This window comes from Sander lucioperca, chromosome 6, assembly GCF_008315115.2.
Source record: "Sander lucioperca isolate FBNREF2018 chromosome 6, SLUC_FBN_1.2, whole genome shotgun sequence".
Lineage (NCBI taxonomy): Eukaryota > Metazoa > Chordata > Actinopteri > Perciformes > Percidae > Sander > Sander lucioperca.
The window spans coordinates 21,266,729-21,286,650 of NC_050178.1; the positions used below are offsets into that span (position 1 = coordinate 21,266,729).

Here is a 19,922-nt window from a genome sequence, read left to right on the forward strand (position 1 = left end):
TCTTCACATTTATTTCAAGGAAATTATCAGAACACCACTGAGTAAAACCCTGTAATTCCCTCTGGAATTCATTCACAGAAGAAATGTCAGATTTTAAAAAACCAACCAGTGCTGTGTCGTCAGCGTATTTAAAATAAGTGTGGGCTGAAGAGGATGCTTGACAGTTATTGGTGTACAATGTATATAAAATAGGTGACAGAACGCACCCTTGTGGTGCCCCTGTGTTTATAGTTTTTGAGGATGATATACATGAGTTAAATCTGACTTGCTGACTGCGGTTTGTCAAGAAGTCATAAATCCATGAGATTTACTCCCAAATGCACCAATTTTCTCACCAGAAGGTGGGGTTGGATTGTGTTAAAAGCGCTGCTGAAGTCAATGAACACAATCTTGACCAGGCTCTTAGCATGCTCAAGGTGCTCCTGAGTGCTGTTAATCAAAGATAGCAGCACGTCCTCAACACCTCTCTCTGCCCGATAAGCGAATTGATTTTGGTCTAAAAGAGGTGAAACCTCATGGAGAAGTTGTTTTAAAATTATTTTTTCAAAACATTTCATAACTGTAGATGTAAGGGCAACAGGGCGCAGGTCATTGAGTTCCTTAGGTCTATTGTTTTTAGGCACAGGCACTATTAGGGATTTTTTCCATAAACTGGGAACAACACCAGTATCTAGTGACAGCTGAAACAACCTGTGGAAGGGCTGTGCCAGCTGATCAGCACACACCTTTAGTGTCCTGCAGCTGATACCATCAGGTCCACAAGTTTTACGGGGATTTACACGTCTAAAATAAGATTTGACATCATCCGTAGAGATGTCAATATCCACACCTTTCATGTCTCTTACTGCTGTGATGGCGTCATTCTGTTCTGCTTTAAAATCATGTGTGTCAAATCTACAGTAAAAATCGTTTAATTGATTTGCCATGTTAAAGTCATTCTCTGTTACCATAGGGTGCTTCTTGGGCTTGTATCCTGTAATAGATTGGACTCCCTGCCAGGCTCTCCTAACATCATTTTTGAAAAAGCTTTCTAACTTATGTTTGTATGCTGCTTTGCAGTCATTGATCTTGCTTTTAATCTTTTTCTGCACTATCCTTTTCTCTTCTCTACTTCCTCCTGATTTAAACAGGTGTTTTTTCTCATTAAGGAGTTGCTTTAACTCTGGAGTGACACAGGGCTTGTTATTTGGAAACATCTTAATAGTCTTTCGGGGGATGATTGTGTCCTCACAGAATTGTACATACCCCGAAATAGCAAACGCTGCGTCATTGACGTTGTCAGTCCCGTCAGTAACTACATTCCAGTCTGTGCGCTCCAGGCAGTCCTGAAGAGCCTCAGTCGCAGCAGCAGACCAGCATTTGACCTCGACCTTTTTCGCTTTCTCACGCCGTAGTCGGGACACATAGGAAGGCATCAGCTTAATTATATTATGGTCCGAGTTCCCTAAACCAGGCTGAGCCTTAGAATAAAAAGCATCCTGGATGTTTCCATAGCAATGGTCTAGGCAAGCTTCATTACGCGTAGAACAGGTGACATATTGTTGGTACGTAGGTAAATGTTCCTTTAGACTGCATAAGTTGAAGTCACCCATCACAAAATTAGCTGCGTCGGGGGCCTCCTCCTCCGCTTTAGCTACAAGTTCCTGAATCGTAGTTGCAGCGGCCGATGTATCGGCGGAGGGCGCAATATACACAACAAACAGTCTGATTTGGTGTATTTCCCTAGGCAGGTGATATGGCCTTAGGCAGAGCGCTAGAAGTTCAATGTCCTTCGTGCAGATCTGATGCTTCATCGTAATATGACCAGGGTTACAATATTTATTGTTGATAAACACACACACACCTCCACCTTTCCTTTTCCCGGAGTTCAGGTTGCGGTCCATCCTCACCAGTGTATAGCCCTCTAGGTCGACCAACGAGTCAGGGTCCACCTCAGTGAGCCAGCTTTCTGTCAAGCAAATAAGGCAGGATTGCCGGTAGTCGCTGAGGTGCTGAGTACAGGCCCGCAGCTCCTCTGCCTTATTCCTTAGGCTTTGGACATTGCCGAGCATAACAGATGGAAGTGATTGTCTGTAGGGTTGTCTTTTCACTCGTTCCCGTATTCCTCCTTTCCTGCCGCGTTTCCTTGCTTTGGGGTTGTTACCCCTGACACATTCAGATGGAAGCAGCGATGAAAACGCGTTGCAGGGGATTTAAGGTTTAACAGAAAGTCTCGTGTGTAGGTGATTCGGGCTTCCAGGTAGTTGTACCCGGCGGCTTGTTTAGCATGATTAGTTAAAAAAGTGATCAAGATCACCAGCAGGATGGCTGGGTTCAGCTTCATTCTGAACCCTGAACAATCATCTGTGTAAAAACTTAATTAAGTCGTCGATATTCCGACGGATAATAAAACAATTATTAAACAAACAAAACGCAGCTGACAGGACATGCAGAAGACCGTGTCGCCGCTCGCGCATGCGCCATAAATGATCATCAGATATTTTACCTCTTTTTACGGTTTTAATTTTAAAATGACTTGGTAGCAGAGGGCCCCGTGATGAAGCTCCGCCCCTGAGTTCATTATTTACACATCCAGCAGTTTCGAAAGAATATTAGTATTAATAGTATACATTGTCATATATCTGTCCACCTGATTAACACGTCCTCATACCTAAACAACAATATAGGTTGATTTAGACTCCCAAAACAAAATGTATCACCTTTCTATTATATAGCGCTTTTCTACTCAAAGCACTTTTACATAGTACAGGAACCATTCACCATTCTCAGACATTCATACACTGTGGCCAAGGCTGCAGCAGGACATGGGTAAAGTGCATTTCTCCGGTCAGAGTAATATCTTGTGCATCTCTTTTACAGACTGTACCATAATACCTGATGGAGATGCCGGGGATTGAACCCGGGACCTCATACATGCAAAGCATGCGCTCTACCACTGAGCTACATCCCCTAGTTACTGCAGCACTGGAGCAGTTTAAGGCTGTGGTCAAGTGACTCTTCTATTGAACGTATCAAGCACCATTTTAATCACGTAGTCAACGTTGTGAAACTAGTTAAGATTAGGCAACAACTGTCTGGTTGGGACGGTGTATAGTAATATATCTGCTCTCTTGAAATATGCTGCTTGGAACTCAGAAAAATAGCTCAATTAAAATACCCTGTGCAGCTCAAATGGAGTTGGACTATTCATGACGAAAAAGCCTTCAACTATTATTAATTTTGAAATGTGAGAATATTACTACATACAGTCCCATATATTATTAGGGTATACAGTCCTATAGTCATGTTTTTTACATTGTATTATGCATCATTTTTGCTTTTCGTAAACTAAAAAATGAGGTGTAATGTCATTTAAATTAGGTTTATTGACAATAAAAAAAGTAAAAATACAAAAAGTGTTGAAAAAAGCAACAAAATGGAATCCATTAAATTAAATTAAGTCCCTCCATCCGTTGTGTGTTAACTGGTCATTTCATTTACTGAAATCATGAAGAGCTTTCAACCTGCAACAGATCTTTTGTCCACTTGGGGGCAGCAGAAACAAGTTGTAAACTGACATATTTTTTACATTTTATGGCAAACCTGTTCGCAAACAGTTCATTCAGTAGCAGAGATAGTGTGGGTACGTGGGTGTGTTGGTGCGTGGGGGCGTGGGTGCGTGGGTGCATGGGTGCGGCCGCCCCAGGGCCCCGTGCCAATTAGCGGCCCCTCAAACGCCGCCGATCTTTCATCACTTGACGAGAACGGGGCCCAAAGTGACTCATTGCAGATTATTAGCTGAAAGAAGCTAATTACTGCACATGATCTCATGTTATGATAATCCAGCTCTTCTTATCAAACATATATATAATAGTGCCATGTCAGTTATATAGGGTGGCACTGATTGAGTGCATCTCTGTCCATCAGCTGTCTCTGTCCATCAGCTGTCTCTGTCCGTCAGCTGTCTCTGTCCATCAGCTGTCTCTGTCCATCAGCTGTCTCTGTCCGTCAGCTGTCTCTGTCCATCAGCTGTCTCTGTCCATCAGCTGTCTCTGTCCATCAGCTGTCTCTGTCCATCATCAGCTGTCTCTGTCCATCAGCTGTCCATCAGCTGTCTCTGTCCGTCAGCTGTCTCTGTCCATCAGCTGTCTCTGTCCGTCAGCTGTCCATCAGCTGTCTCTGTCCGTCAGCTGTCTCTGTCCATCAGCTGTCTCTGTCCGTCAGCTGTCTCTGTCCATCAGCTGTCTCTGTCCATCAGCTGTCTCTGTCCGTCAGCTGTCTCTGTCCATCAGCTGTCCATCAGCTGTCTCTGTCCGTCAGCTGTCTCTGTCCATCAGCTGTCTCTGTCCGTCAGCTGTTTCTGTCCATCAGCTGTCTCTGTCCATCAGCTGTCTCTGTCCATCAGCTGTCCATCAGCTGTCTCTGTCCGTCAGCTGTCTCTGTCCATCAGCTGTCTCTGTCCGTCAGCTGTTTCTGTCCATCAGCTGTCTCTGTCCATCAGCTGTCTCTGTCCGTGGTGCTGAAACATTTCTACTTGACCGGCAAACTGTTTTCTTTGTTCGTCAACACAAACTTGTTAAATGTGTCTTTTCTTTGTGATTTATTTGACTTATAGGCTTACTGGCTCAACAACTGACCCATTATAACATACATTCATCAAGGTCAAGGTCAAGGTAAACTTTATTATCCCACAAGGGGAAATTCATGTGGTCATTCATTACGCGTCCTTGTCACAACATATTCTCTAAACATATAGACACCACAGACAAGCCAATAAGCATGTATAGAGAGGAGAATAATACTACAGAAATGACAATGACAGAAATCAACAATAACAATACAAAAAAAATAAACAATACTACAAAAAAGACAAAGACAATCCGACGTCTGACATTTACAATACGACTATAAAATTATCATCAGGTAGCTAAACATTTTAAAAATAATAAGAAAAATTAAGATCTACCATCCAGTTAAAGTGCTAGTGCGGAATTAAAGTGCCTGTGATGTGCTTGGTCATTATACAGTCTGATCGCTGTAGGCACAAATGATTTATTGTACCTTTCTGTTCTAATTCTCTGTTGTAAAATTCTACCAGTTGACCTATTGCTTCTCATAAATTTATGGTGAAGAGGGTGAGTAGGGTCATTAAGGATTTGGTCAGTCTTTTTTAAAATAAGCTCATTGTACAACTGAGCTGCCGACACCTGATCAATACCGATGATCCTACTGGCCATCTTGATCAATCGCTGCAATTTCTTTTGGTCCTTAACATGCATGTTACCAAACACACAGATAAGGCCAAAAGACAGAACACTCTGGAGGATACTTTTGTAAAACATTACAAGGATGTGTCTGTCTAATCTAAAAGTGTTTAGTTTCCTAAGGAAAAACATCCGCTGGTGCATTTTCTTAGTTTTATTCAGTGCACATACATTAAAAGTTAATTTAGAGTCAATTTCAACTCCCAGATATTTGTAGGTTGAGACTCTCTCTACTAGTTCACCATTGATCTTAGAGGGGGGGGCTGTAATTCTATTTTTGTTAAAATCTATGACCATCTCTTTTGTTTTCTTCACATTTATTTCAAGGAAATTATCAGAACACCACTGAGTAAAACCCTGTAATTCCCTCTGGAATTCATTCACAGAAGAAATGTCAGATTTTAAAAAACCAACCAGTGCTGTGTCGTCAGCGTATTTAAAATAAGTGTGGGCTGAAGAGGATGCTTGACAGTTATTGGTGTACAATGTATATAAAATAGGTGACAGAACGCACCCTTGTGGTGCCCCTGTGTTTATAGTTTTTGAGGATGATATACATGAGTTAAATCTGACTTGCTGACTGCGGTTTGTCAAGAAGTCATAAATCCATGAGATTTACTCCCAAATGCACCAATTTTCTCACCAGAAGGTGGGGTTGGATTGTGTTAAAAGCGCTGCTGAAGTCAATGAACACAATCTTGACCAGGCTCTTAGCATGCTCAAGGTGCTCCTGAGTGCTGTTAATCAAAGATAGCAGCACGTCCTCAACACCTCTCTCTGCCCGATAAGCGAATTGATTTTGGTCTAAAAGAGGTGAAACCTCATGGAGAAGTTGTTTTAAAATTATTTTTTCAAAACATTTCATAACTGTAGATGTAAGGGCAACAGGGCGCAGGTCATTGAGTTCCTTAGGTCTATTGTTTTTAGGCACAGGCACTATTAGGGATTTTTTCCATAAACTGGGAACAACACCAGTATCTAGTGACAGCTGAAACAACCTGTGGAAGGGCTGTGCCAGCTGATCAGCACACACCTTTAGTGTCCTGCAGCTGATACCATCAGGTCCACAAGTTTTACGGGGATTTACACGTCTAAAATAAGATTTGACATCATCCGTAGAGATGTCAATATCCACACCTTTCATGTCTCTTACTGCTGTGATGGCGTCATTCTGTTCTGCTTTAAAATCATGTGTGTCAAATCTACAGTAAAAATCGTTTAATTGATTTGCCATGTTAAAGTCATTCTCTGTTACCATAGGGTGCTTCTTGGGCTTGTATCCTGTAATAGATTGGACTCCCTGCCAGGCTCTCCTAACATCATTTTTGAAAAAGCTTTCTAACTTATGTTTGTATGCTGCTTTGCAGTCATTGATCTTGCTTTTAATCTTTTTCTGCACTATCCTTTTCTCTTCTCTACTTCCTCCTGATTTAAACAGGTGTTTTTTCTCATTAAGGAGTTGCTTTAACTCTGGAGTGACACAGGGCTTGTTATTTGGAAACATCTTAATAGTCTTTCGGGGGATGATTGTGTCCTCACAGAATTGTACATACCCCGAAATAGCAAACGCTGCGTCATTGACGTTGTCAGTCCCGTCAGTAACTACATTCCAGTCTGTGCGCTCCAGGCAGTCCTGAAGAGCCTCAGTCGCAGCAGCAGACCAGCATTTGACCTCGACCTTTTTCGCTTTCTCACGCCGTAGTCGGGACACATAGGAAGGCATCAGCTTAATTATATTATGGTCCGAGTTCCCTAAACCAGGCTGAGCCTTAGAATAAAAAGCATCCTGGATGTTTCCATAGCAATGGTCTAGGCAAGCTTCATTACGCGTAGAACAGGTGACATATTGTTGGTACGTAGGTAAATGTTCCTTTAGACTGCATAAGTTGAAGTCACCCATCACAAAATTAGCTGCGTCGGGGGCCTCCTCCTCCGCTTTAGCTACAAGTTCCTGAATCGTAGTTGCAGCGGCCGATGTATCGGCGGAGGGCGCAATATACACAACAAACAGTCTGATTTGGTGTATTTCCCTAGGCAGGTGATATGGCCTTAGGCAGAGCGCTAGAAGTTCAATGTCCTTCGTGCAGATCTGATGCTTCATCGTAATATGACCAGGGTTACAATATTTATTGTTGATAAACACACACACACCTCCACCTTTCCTTTTCCCGGAGTTCAGGTTGCGGTCCATCCTCACCAGTGTATAGCCCTCTAGGTCGACCAACGAGTCAGGGTCCACCTCAGTGAGCCAGCTTTCTGTCAAGCAAATAAGGCAGGATTGCCGGTAGTCGCTGAGGTGCTGAGTACAGGCCCGCAGCTCCTCTGCCTTATTCCTTAGGCTTTGGACATTGCCGAGCATAACAGATGGAAGTGATTGTCTGTAGGGTTGTCTTTTCACTCGTTCCCGTATTCCTCCTTTCCTGCCGCGTTTCCTTGCTTTGGGGTTGTTACCCCTGACACATTCAGATGGAAGCAGCGATGAAAACGCGTTGCAGGGGATTTAAGGTTTAACAGAAAGTCTCGTGTGTAGGTGATTCGGGCTTCCAGGTAGTTGTACCCGGCGGCTTGTTTAGCATGATTAGTTAAAAAAGTGATCAAGATCACCAGCAGGATGGCTGGGTTCAGCTTCATTCTGAACCCTGAACAATCATCTGTGTAAAAACTTAATTAAGTCGTCGATATTCCGACGGATAATAAAACAATTATTAAACAAACAAAACGCAGCTGACAGGACATGCAGAAGACCGTGTCGCCGCTCGCGCATGCGCCATAAATGATCATCAGATATTTTACCTCTTTTTACGGTTTTAATTTTAAAATGACTTGGTAGCAGAGGGCCCCGTGATGAAGCTCCGCCCCTGAGTTCATTATTTACACATCCAGCAGTTTCGAAAGAATATTAGTATTAATAGTATACATTGTCATATATCTGTCCACCTGATTAACACGTCCTCATACCTAAACAACAATATAGGTTGATTTAGACTCCCAAAACAAAATGTATCACCTTTCTATTATATAGCGCTTTTCTACTCAAAGCACTTTTACATAGTACAGGAACCATTCACCATTCTCAGACATTCATACACTGTGGCCAAGGCTGCAGCAGGACATGGGTAAAGTGCATTTCTCCGGTCAGAGTAATATCTTGTGCATCTCTTTTACAGACTGTACCATAATACCTGATGGAGATGCCGGGGATTGAACCCGGGACCTCATACATGCAAAGCATGCGCTCTACCACTGAGCTACATCCCCTAGTTACTGCAGCACTGGAGCAGTTTAAGGCTGTGGTCAAGTGACTCTTCTATTGAACGTATCAAGCACCATTTTAATCACGTAGTCAACGTTGTGAAACTAGTTAAGATTAGGCAACAACTGTCTGGTTGGGACGGTGTATAGTAATATATCTGCTCTCTTGAAATATGCTGCTTGGAACTCAGAAAAATAGCTCAATTAAAATACCCTGTGCAGCTCAAATGGAGTTGGACTATTCATGACGAAAAAGCCTTCAACTATTATTAATTTTGAAATGTGAGAATATTACTACATACAGTCCCATATATTATTAGGGTATACAGTCCTATAGTCATGTTTTTTACATTGTATTATGCATCATTTTTGCTTTTCGTAAACTAAAAAATGAGGTGTAATGTCATTTAAATTAGGTTTATTGACAATAAAAAAAGTAAAAATACAAAAAGTGTTAAAAAGAGCAACAAAATGGAATCCATTAAATTAAATTAGGTCCCTACATCAATTGTGTGTTAACTGGCCATTTCATTTACTGAAATCATGAAGAGCTTTCAACCTGCAACAGATCTTTTGTCCACTTGGGGGCAGCAGAAACAAGTTGTAAACTGACATATTTTTATACATTTTATGGCAAACCTGTTGGCAAACAGTTCAGTCAGTAGCAGAGATAGCGTGGGTACGTGGGTGGGTGGGTGTGTGGGTGCGTGGGTGCAGCCACCCCAGGGCCCCGTGCCAATTTGGGGCCCCTCAAATGCCGCCGATCTTGCGTCACTTGAGGAGAACGGGGCCCAAAGTGACACAGTGCAGATTATTAGCTGAAAGAAGCTAATTACTGCATATAATCTCACGTTATGATAATCCAGCTCTGCTTATCAAACATATATATAATAGTGCCATGTCAGTTATATAGGGTGGTACTGATTGAGTGCATCTCTGTCCATCAGCTGTCTCTGTCCATCAGCTCTCTCTGTCCATCAGCTGTCCATCAGCTGTCTCTGTCCGTCAGATGTCTCTGTCCATCAGCTGTCTCTGTCCATTAGCTGTCCATCAGCTGTCTCTGTCCGTCAGCTGTCTCTGTCCATCAGCTGTCTCTGTCCATCAGCTGTCTCTGTCCTTCAGCTGTCTCTGTCCATCAGCTGTCCATCAGCTGTCTCTGTCCGTCAGCTGTTTCTGTCCATCAGCTGTCTCTGTCCATCAGCTGTCTCTGTCCGTCAGCTGTCTCTGTCCATCATCTGTCTCTGTCCATCAGCTGTCTCTGTCCATCATCTGTCTCTGTCCATCAGCTGTTTCTGTCCATCAGCTGTCTCTGCCCATCAGCTGTTTCTGTCCATCAGCTGTTTCTGTCCATCATCTGTCTCTGTCCATCATCTGTCTCTGTCCATCAGCTGTTTCTGTCCATCAGTTGTCTCTGTCCATCAGCTGTCTCTGTCCATCATCAGCTGTTTCTGTCCATCAGCTGTCTCTGTCCATCATCAGCTGTCTCTGTCCATCAGCTGTCTCTGTCCATCATCAGCTGTCTCTGTCCGTCAGCTGTTTCTGTCCGTGGTGCTGAAACATTTCTACTTGACCGGCAAACTTCTTTCTTTGTTCGTCAACACAAACTTGTTAAATGTGTCTTTTCTTTGTGATTTATTTGACTTATAAGCTGACTTGGCTCAACAAGTGACCCATTATAACATGCATTCATCAGATATTTTACCTCTTTTTACGGTTTTAATTTTAAATGACTTGGTAGCAGAGGGCCCCGTGATGAAGCTCCGCCCCTGAGTTCATTATTTACACATCCAGCAGATTTGAAAGAATATTAGTATTAATAGTTTACAATGTCATATATCTGTCCACCTGATTAACACGTCCTCATACCTAAACAACAATATAGGTTGATTTAGACTCCCAAAACAACATATCACCTTTCTATTATATAGCCCTTTTCTACTCAAAGCACTTCTGCATAGTACAGGAACTATTCACCATTCATACACTGTGGCCGAGGCTGCAGCAGGACATGGGTAAAGTGTACAGAGATGATGGACGCTTGTTAAGTTAGTCTTCCACGTTGTTGCATTATTTCATTTCTTCTGTCAGAGTGATATCTTGTGCAGCTCTTTTACAGACTGTACCATAATACCTGATGGAGATGCCAGGGATTGAACCCGGGACCTCATACATGCGAAGCATGCGCTCTACCACTGAGCTACATCCCCTAGTTACTGCAGTACTGGAGCAGTTTAAGGCTGTGGTCAAGTGACTCTTCTATTGAACGTATCAGGCACCATTTTAATCACGTAGTCAACGTTGTGAAACTAGTTAAGAGTAGGCAACAACAATACTTACCGGCAATTTCCACTGGATGCGGTCCCGTCTGCGTCCCTACTCCGTCCCAGTTCCGTCAGTCCGCAGCCCTCCGGAGCAGATACGCAGAGCTTCTATTTTTGACAGACGACGGAGAGCTCCGCAGCATCTCAGCACAATTCAGATTGTGCGGGACAGGAAGTCGAGCACAGAAACAAAATAAAACATCCGGATACTTTTCAAAATAAAATACACCGTACTCACGGCAGGTCATATTTACCTGCACTACACCTTGAAAACACAGCTCAGAATTGTTTCCCCTCTACTCCTCTGGATGGAAACAAACTGTTGTTGGTTTTGTGGTTCTGTTTATAGAAACTACATCCTGTTATATCGCACAAACATACGTGAATTCGCAAGATCTCGTGGTCGGCTGGCCGCAGCCGTTAAGCAACAAATCCGGACCTGGTGGGTATTGACGGACGGCGGAGCACGCAGCCGTTCCGCAGCGGAGCCGGTCCGCAGACGTTCCGCATCCTCTGGAAATCCAAATATATAATATTATATTACACTTTCCAGTAAAAGTTCCCCGTTAGGAAAAAGATGTTGTCTGTACCGTTACCTGTTGGGACACAGATGTTGTCCGTACCGTTACCTGTTGGGACACAGATGTTGTCCGTACCGTTACCTGTTGGGACACAGATGTTGTCCATACCGTTACCTGTTGGGACACAGATGTTGTCGGGACACAGATGTTGTCCATTTATAAAGCAACTCACCCGCTCAGCTCTGCTAATGAATGGCGCTGAAAGCAGCCAGGCACACAGCGTGCATGGTGGGGTTTAAAACATTAATGCCAAAGTCTAAGTAGCCTCTTTAACATCCAAATAGAGTCATTGTACTTCTCAAGAGTTACTAAACAGTACAGATTAGCTTGTCGTTTCATTAATAATCATATACTTATTTTGTCTTTACCTTCTCTGTGGGCGCATCTTTACGGAGCCCCGGAGGCAACATGGAGGAGAAACAAAATGCTCCGTACGTCTTGAACAACTCTGTGTGTTTCCACGTGAAGTTTGACAGAGTGTACAGACAACTCTTTTACCAGTTGGTCTGAAATACTCCCATACTTTGGAAGCTTTTGCTCTAACTCTGGGACTCATCTCCCTCCGCTATTTTTCAAATCAAGGCAGTGAAGGCGGGGTAGAGTGATAGAGAAAGACAAAGAGGAGCAGATTAACCAGCAGGGTGCAAACAGCGCACACACTGGTGTGGAGGTGAATTACAGTGAGTTTTAATGGAATACTGGGAAAGTTTAAAGCGGCCATATTCTGCTCTTTTTCAGGTTCATAATTGTATTTTAAGGTTGTACCAGAATAGGTTTACATGGTTTAATTTTCAAAAAACACCATATTGTTGTTGTACTGCACCGCTCTCTCTCACTGCTGCTGATCCTCTTTTCAGCTGGTCTCTGTTTTAGCTACAGAGTGAGACCTCTTTTCTTCTTCTTCTTCTGTAATATCTTTGATTGCACTTGCACATGCCCAGTAGCTCAGATGTAGATCATGTCAGCTAGCTAGCTCCACAGACAGTAAAAGAAAGGCTGTTTCTACAACTTGGGTCAGTTACAAGGCAGGATTAGCTGGGAGACTTCTAAATGAGCGCGCACATGTAAGTAGTTCTTTTGTAGATTATGGTGAACTTGTGTGTGTTGTAGCAGTGCTTTGCTATTGAGAACGAGGTAGCATGCTAGCGCTAACGCTATGAGCTAATGGTTGCGGTTAGCCAGCTCGTTTTGGCTAGTGACGTCACAAGCCGTGCCGATTTTGACCAGCTCACCCAGAGACTGAAGGCAGGACACATTCAGAAACCGTATCTCACTCTGTTTTTTTTTTTCAAAGTTTGTATGTGTGTGGAAGCACCAGAGACACAACATAACCCAGAAAAAGTGTTTTTTTAATAATATGAACACTTTAATAACAATTGGACAATTGAAGTCCAGATTATGAGGCCATTTCAGCAGAGCCAACAGCTTCATATGCCATGGACATGTGAATATGGTGCTGAATTTGCCAGTATTTTAAGAAGACAAATGGTTGGGACTTTGTCATGCAATGACAAAGCTGATATGCTTTATGTGAAGCACAGTGTTTTGGTGTCAGCAGAAAAACAAAAAAAAAACTGTACACTGGTGCCTCTGTCTCCATTCCACCAGACAATCTTGGATGAGCAAGACCTAAGAAAGGTCACTGTAGTCATGTCACTATGCACAGTGGATGAGCTCTAGGAGACTGTGAATGAATCATGGAATGCACATTTTACCTTTGTGGCAAAGCCTGATAAAAACTAATTGTTGAAATAAATTGTTTTGTGTATACTTTCATTAAATAAATCAATTCAAGCTAAAATTGAAGAGTCTACAATTAGACTATACTGAGCCTGATCTATTTTAAGAGATTTTCTTAAAATTAAGTTAATACCTTTTAGAAAAATGTCACCTGGGGTAAAGCTCCCCTGCTGCTACCCAGATTTGCATTTGTATAGCTCATAGCATTTTCATTTACATGTTAAAGCCTCCCCTAGAATTAGTGGGAGGGGGGTTCATGGGGGGACAACTGCCAAGCAAGGCCCACGTCAATTTCCGACGAATCACGGCAATTTTCGGTGTTGCCTGTAAATTGCCGTGTACAGTCGAAAACCTGAAGTTCCACGACAATCTACAGTGCCGCTTACTGACGAAAATCCCACTTTTTATGCAGTGAAAGGATCCGAGTGAGACACTAAACCCAGTATCTCACCAAATCTGCAGAGAGGGTAAATCAACCCAGTTTCCGAGGAAAAGGATGACATCGTTCTCGGTTGTTTTCTTCAAAGTCGACTGGACTATTTCCGCTCCATTGCCCTGGACGGAGCAGGCTCGTTAATCTCTGGTGAAAGGTTACCCCATGTTCTGTTCATCGCGGACAATCCGCCGGACGAAACTAACGGACTGCGCACCAAAAGTAAGTGGCTTTATAGAGAGACTGGGCCGATTTAGGACAGTGTGTGTTTAATTAATGACTAATTGCTATTATTGCTATTTGTTTTGCCATTAATATGTGATCGGACCGCCGTGTCCCAAATTATTGCTGTGAGGAATATCACTGATCAAGATATGGTTGAAATTTGTTGTTGAACTGTAACTGTTACCTCCTTTCGCGGAGAAATTACTGTACAAGCGAAGCCATAATCCTGCCTTCGTCGCTCAACTATGGCGCTGTGATATAAAAAGACGTCATATCATAGACCTGGTAGAGACGGAGGGTGTGATTATTGTTACCGCGCAGTCAGCTGTGAGCCCGCAGAAAGGGGCCGAAAATAACCCCCTCTCTCATTAAACAAACACTCAGATTCTGCTGTAACTTCGCGTTAGGTTAGAATCTTGAGCAAACGAGGAGAGTGATTATTTTCACCGCCACAGAGGATCAAGATTTTCTAGTGTTCTTTTCAAGTGTTTCCCTCCTTTTCTGTCTGTCCCTTTTCTAACCTCCAGCACATTGTTTAAACAGCTGGCCTCGCCTGCTACCAGAGTCACGCGAGAGAGAAGTAGAGTTTCAACCGCCATTTCGGTGCCAAAATAGCGCTCCAGGGCGTGTCCCCTCTTTGTCTGTAACACGGGGTTCCCTGCTATTTCAACGTTAGGAGTAGCCATTTTGGGCCTTTGTAACAAACTACAAATAGCCTCCAAGCAGGTGGCGGTCCCCTTGACTGCGTGGCCCCGCTACTCCTACCCCTATTTACCTGACACAAATTCTGTGTTAAAATGGCTCACACATCTATTGTGTAAAATTACCTTACACAATTTCTGTGTTAAAATTGCTCACACATCTATTGTGTAAAACATGTGTTGACATAACACATTTTCTGTGTAAAATTACCTGACCCAATTTCTGTGTTATAATCGCTCCCACATCTATTGTCTACATAGTGTATGTGAAGTCCCTGAACACACTCACCACATGTGTTAGAATTCTACACATGATGTGTCATTTTGAACACATCTCTTTTTGCAGTGTACGACCTTTGGGGGAGAAAGAAAAAACAAAGAGGGAAAAGGAGAAAGGAAAATTGTAATGGCATTAATGTTGATACTGTCTAATTGTGTTTATATAAGAAAGTTGTGTTGATATTAATGTTAATAAGAGTGTTTGGTGTTAATGATACATGCCTCATTTTGAAGGGGGAGATGTCATATACGGTAGTTAGAATGTGCCTGCGCATATACTGTGGTATGTACGGTAGTACCCAGAAACGTGTGTGTCACTGCTCACTTGTTACTTACATGGGAGTTCAGAGTAAAGAAGACTAAATGATGAAATGCCTCCTTCGTTATCATATTACAAAGGCTTCAAAAACAGAAACAAAAATGTCAAAAAAGCGACATGTTGCATTAAAACATAATGAAATGAGGTATAAAGAAACAAAAATGGGGAAAAACAGAAAAAACAACAACAAAATGGAAAAAACTCAGAAAAAGCGACAAAAAAGTCTATATATAATATATAAATGTATATATAGAAAGGACCCCTTAGCTAAAAGATAGATGGAGCAGGGACCCCCACCAAATTGAGTTGAAATTGGTTTGCATATTAAACTGGGCCTACAATAACGTGTAGGCAGCTTAAAGTCTCTATACATACCTTTTTATGTTGCATACAATACTAAGCTATTAAAATAATAATAATTCACTTATTCATATCTTTATACATCATGTTTTAATATTAAACACACATGTGGCACAGTGAATCCTTAAAGCTTAACGGTATCTGTGGATGGCTACCTTAGTGGCTATGACAACGTGTACATTTAAAAACAACTCACAAATATGCCGATTTATGCTAATAATATGTTGGACTTATGTGACTTATATTGGTTAAACAATAACTTGGGGCCCCCCTGAAGTAACTCTGAGGACCCGCCAGGGGTCCCGGACCCCCTGTTGAAGATCTCTGCTCTACACCAGGGGTCTTTAACCTTTTTTAAACCAAGGACCCCTTGACTGAAAGAGAGATGGATCAAAGACCCCCTACTACATATATTGTATAAAATTAAGTTGCATATTATCTGGGCCTACAATAATGTGTGGGCAGCCTAAAGCACACATTGATTGTTCATGTATTGTCCAAGTCTTGTTTTGCACTGTATTTGTGTGTATTGTTGTTTTTACTTGTCTGTATCTGTCTAGCCCATGCTGATGTCCTGTACAAGTGTTTCTGTCTTCATGTGCCGTAACTGTGTTCAATGTTCTATGTTTCTGCAGAACAGGAACCTGCTGGAGACCAGTTTTTAAACTGAGTCAGGCCCGTTTATATTGTAACTTAATGTTACTTTTAACTTTCCTGTATAATAAATTAAATTAAAGCCTTTATTCATATCTTTTAGTGTGTAGAATTCTAAGCTAATAAAATAATTGTTAGCATGATTTTTTTAAAATCAAAACAGCAAACTGAACCAAATGAAAAATGCCACAATGCTGATACTTCACCCCCGACTCACAGCGAGTCCACTGAACTATAGGTGTGAAAGCGCCCTAAATGTATTTCTCATTATTTACAAGAAGCACAATAGTGCTAAGCCATTAACTTCAACGGTCAATCCATGATAGTTTGGGCCAGAAGTGAACGAGTGCAGGTGTGTTTTTAATCCCCCGCCCACTTTCCCTCTGCTCTTCATGTGGCCTCCGTGCAATGCATGTTTTTTCTCATACCAAGGGCTGAGGGGAAGCAGTGGTGTGGTCTAATGTCACGTAGACTACACCACTGAGGGGAAGTGAAAGAGGGCATGTTGAAACACCAATGAAACCAATGCCAGATATAATGCTGAAAGAGTTCCGTTTCAGCTGTGAGGAAATTTCTATTTACTGTAACATTTTATCATGTGACCAAGGTCCAGCCAGTGAGACTGCATATTTCACAGTGGGGAGTGGCCACACAAACACACACACACACACACACACACACACAAACACACACACACACACACACTCTAACGAACGATAAGAAGCGCCGCTTCACTTCGTCTGATGGAAGTTGAAGCTCCTTTTCTACACAGACCTGCTGAGGACAGAAGAGACACACGCTGATGGCTGAAAGTTCAGTAAGTGGAGCTATGATTGGTTGAGATGATGTCATTGATTGTTGCTTTTTGGAGAAACGGTTGAATTGACGGTGAAAGTGTGACTGTTTAAAGCTGTGAATCGAGATGGCCGCCTGTGTGAGCAGCAAGCAGAGAGAAGTCCAGATAAAGAGTTGCTTTGAATGAGAAAGATGAGTTCAGTGTGATTTAGGGTCTGTCAGGGCTCTCAGAGATGTGTAGGGGAAGGTCACAGACGGGCGAGGATTAGGACTCAGCAGGAAACAAGTTGCTGCAGTGAAAACAAGCTGCGATGTAACGTCATTGGGCAACTGATCAGCGTCAGTCAGCGTACACTAAAAGTTCTGTTTCTGCTGCTGACAGACTCAGATTATTGATTATTCATACGTTGAATGAAGTGGGTTTTATGATGATAAAATTACTGATTATTTACATAAAGTCTGGTGATGGTCCGATTTCGGGGCTGTGTCATGTTAAACTAAAAGGATTTACCCACTCTCTCACGGTGAGCGAGGCAGCAGGTGAGCGGAATGGGACGCGTCCCTTCCTCCTCTGTGTGTTAGGAGAGAGGAAACTCTGCATATGAATCACACAGCAGGTCTGAGTGACGTCACGCAGCCCTGACAGCTGATCTAATGGAGGAGAACTGGATCCATCCTCATGTTTCTACTGGGACAGTTGGTCAGACTTGACAGGCGTATACTTAATGTACTTCGAAATAAAAGCAAGCAAGGAAAGAATTAGGCAAAATTCATGCATGACAAAAATAAATACAAGATGACTCACACACACATAGAAATACATGTATAGACATATACACACATGCATACACATATACACACATGCATGCACATACACACACATGTATACACGTAGACACACATGCATACACATATACACACATGCATGCACATATACACATGCATACACATGTACATATACACACATGCACACACATTTACACACATGTATACTAGGGGTGGAACGGTACACTGAAGTCACGGTTCGGTTCATACCTCGGTTCAGTACGGTGGCCGACATGGGCAAACGCCCTGCAACTTAAGAAAACATGCAAATAGACAAAACACAAGCAAATTAAGAAAACAACTTCATTAATTTGACAACACATGTGCAGCATTCAGCAAACACGCTGCAAATACCACAACACAACCAAATACATAAACGCACTGCAAATATGAAACGATGCAAAAAGAAAAGCACGCAAACCCCGAAAAAAGAAGCGATGCAAAAAGAAAAACAACTTCAGTAATTTGACAACACATGCGCAGCATTCAGCAAACGCACTGCAAATATAACAACACAACCAAATACATAAACACGCTGCAAATACACACAACACAACCAAATACATAAACGCACTGCAAATATGAAACGATGCAAAAAGAAAAGCACACCAACCCAGAAAACAAATGCAACAAAAAAACGCTGCATCAAAGCCCGTCTACGGAAAGCCGTTCCACTCCCTATTAAGCCCCATTGTACCTACTTTGGTTGCAGTTCCACCAGAGTTCCACTGGGGGTGATCACGGTCCAGTGCAAAATGAATGGGACCCTATGGAGCTAGACGGCTAAATTTGTCTCTTTCGCCTGATTGTCGATGAGAAATCTCAGATTTGATTGTAGTTTTTGCAAGTTCAACATGGATTATAGGTCGGAAGTTGAATGAACGAGTACTTATGCCCTTTCGATTTGTTACAGGTTGAGTCGTTGTTGCCCATAACACGCTAGCATTCTGCTAATGAATGCTGATTGGTCAGTGAAGGACTGATTACGATCGGAGATCCCGCTTGACGGCATCCGAAGCAGAACCAGAATGCCAGAGTGAATATTTCGGCGTGGTCTTTAAAACATTAGCAAACCTCTTTCTAGCACATGTATTAACAGGGAGAGTCTAACCTGTCAGCTGTGTTGTCGATGCCTCGAGAGAAAAAAGGAAGCGACTCAGAGCTTGCCGTAAAGCAGTATCTCAGGCCGTATATGTGTATGACGTCATTGACATGACGGCTTTTAGGCTTTAGGCTTTTTAGAACAAAAAAGCCACTTTAAAAAAATCTAACACGCAGCAGTGTGTATTTTCTTAGCCTCCCCTTTCAAATGCAACATTCAAATTACTAGACAAAAAATTATATCCTGAGAAAAGTGGATTTTGAGGGGTATAGCTCCATAGAGTCCCATTCATTCTGCACTGGCCTGTGAGCGCCCCCTATATGGAACTCTGGTGGAACTGCAACCAGTTCAGAAGCCGGAAGTAACGAGAGAGTGGAACTTCTTTCCATATTAGACATTCTTTGGCTGCATCCAGATTACACAACGGAAGTTCTCCAGGCCTCTAGAGGGAGCAGCTAGTGGAACAGCTGGATTTTCGACCTCACGGGGAGAGAGGGAGAGAGAGAGAGAGAGAGAAACTGCATAGACTGCATAGACTGTAAATATTAAATCTATGTTTGAGATCTGTTTTCTCTCGTTTGGTGGGTGTGTCTCGGCTCAGGTCCCAGCTGATACTCAATCAGCAGAGACGTCTGTAAACTCGTGGTGATAAAACATTTAAAACTGCATCAGCGTTTAACGTTGACGTTTGTTTAAGCCACATGAGAGGGTTTAATTTCGAAGTCCGAAATTACTGAAGTGTAGGCCTCCTCAAGTGTAATATTGTGATTATACAACAACGGTTACCAACAAAATAAGTGATCAATCTGTATTCATATTGTGGAGCAATTCGCTCTTGAAATACAAAAAACAGACTCTAGTCCCTCCCTGTTAGTAAACCAGCTGAATTACCGTGGGATTTATCAAACTGAATAAATCGCGCCCGCACATATAAACACAAAACTGCTTTGCTAACTCCAACGTGTTGTAAGTAAGACATCTGCTGAAAAAGTTATTGTATCATCAGCATGATTGCCGTTCTGTTTAGTTCACAAACATCCAACACACCAAAGTACAAACACATAGCGGACCAGACGCAAGCTTTTATTTTGA

At 42.4% G+C, this 19,922-nt stretch overlaps 3 non-coding genes and 1 pseudogene across 3 annotated transcripts; 1 reads left to right on the plus strand and 3 right to left on the minus strand.

Annotated features, from left to right (window-relative positions):
- Positions 1-2,878: 2,878 nt before the first annotated feature.
- Positions 2,879-2,950, minus strand: trnaa-ugc. The gene has a single exon. It is a non-coding gene; the product is annotated as a tRNA-Ala (tRNA).
- Positions 2,951-8,429: 5,479 nt separating this feature from the next.
- trnaa-ugc lies at positions 8,430-8,501 on the minus strand. The gene has a single exon. It is a non-coding gene; the product is annotated as a tRNA-Ala (tRNA).
- A 2,129-nt stretch (positions 8,502-10,630) lies between these two features.
- trnaa-cgc lies at positions 10,631-10,702 on the minus strand. Its single transcript has one exon. It is a non-coding gene; the product is annotated as a tRNA-Ala (tRNA).
- A 6,116-nt stretch (positions 10,703-16,818) lies between these two features.
- LOC116052944 overlaps positions 16,819-19,922 on the plus strand; it is a 27,292-nt pseudogene continuing 24,188 nt past the window's right edge.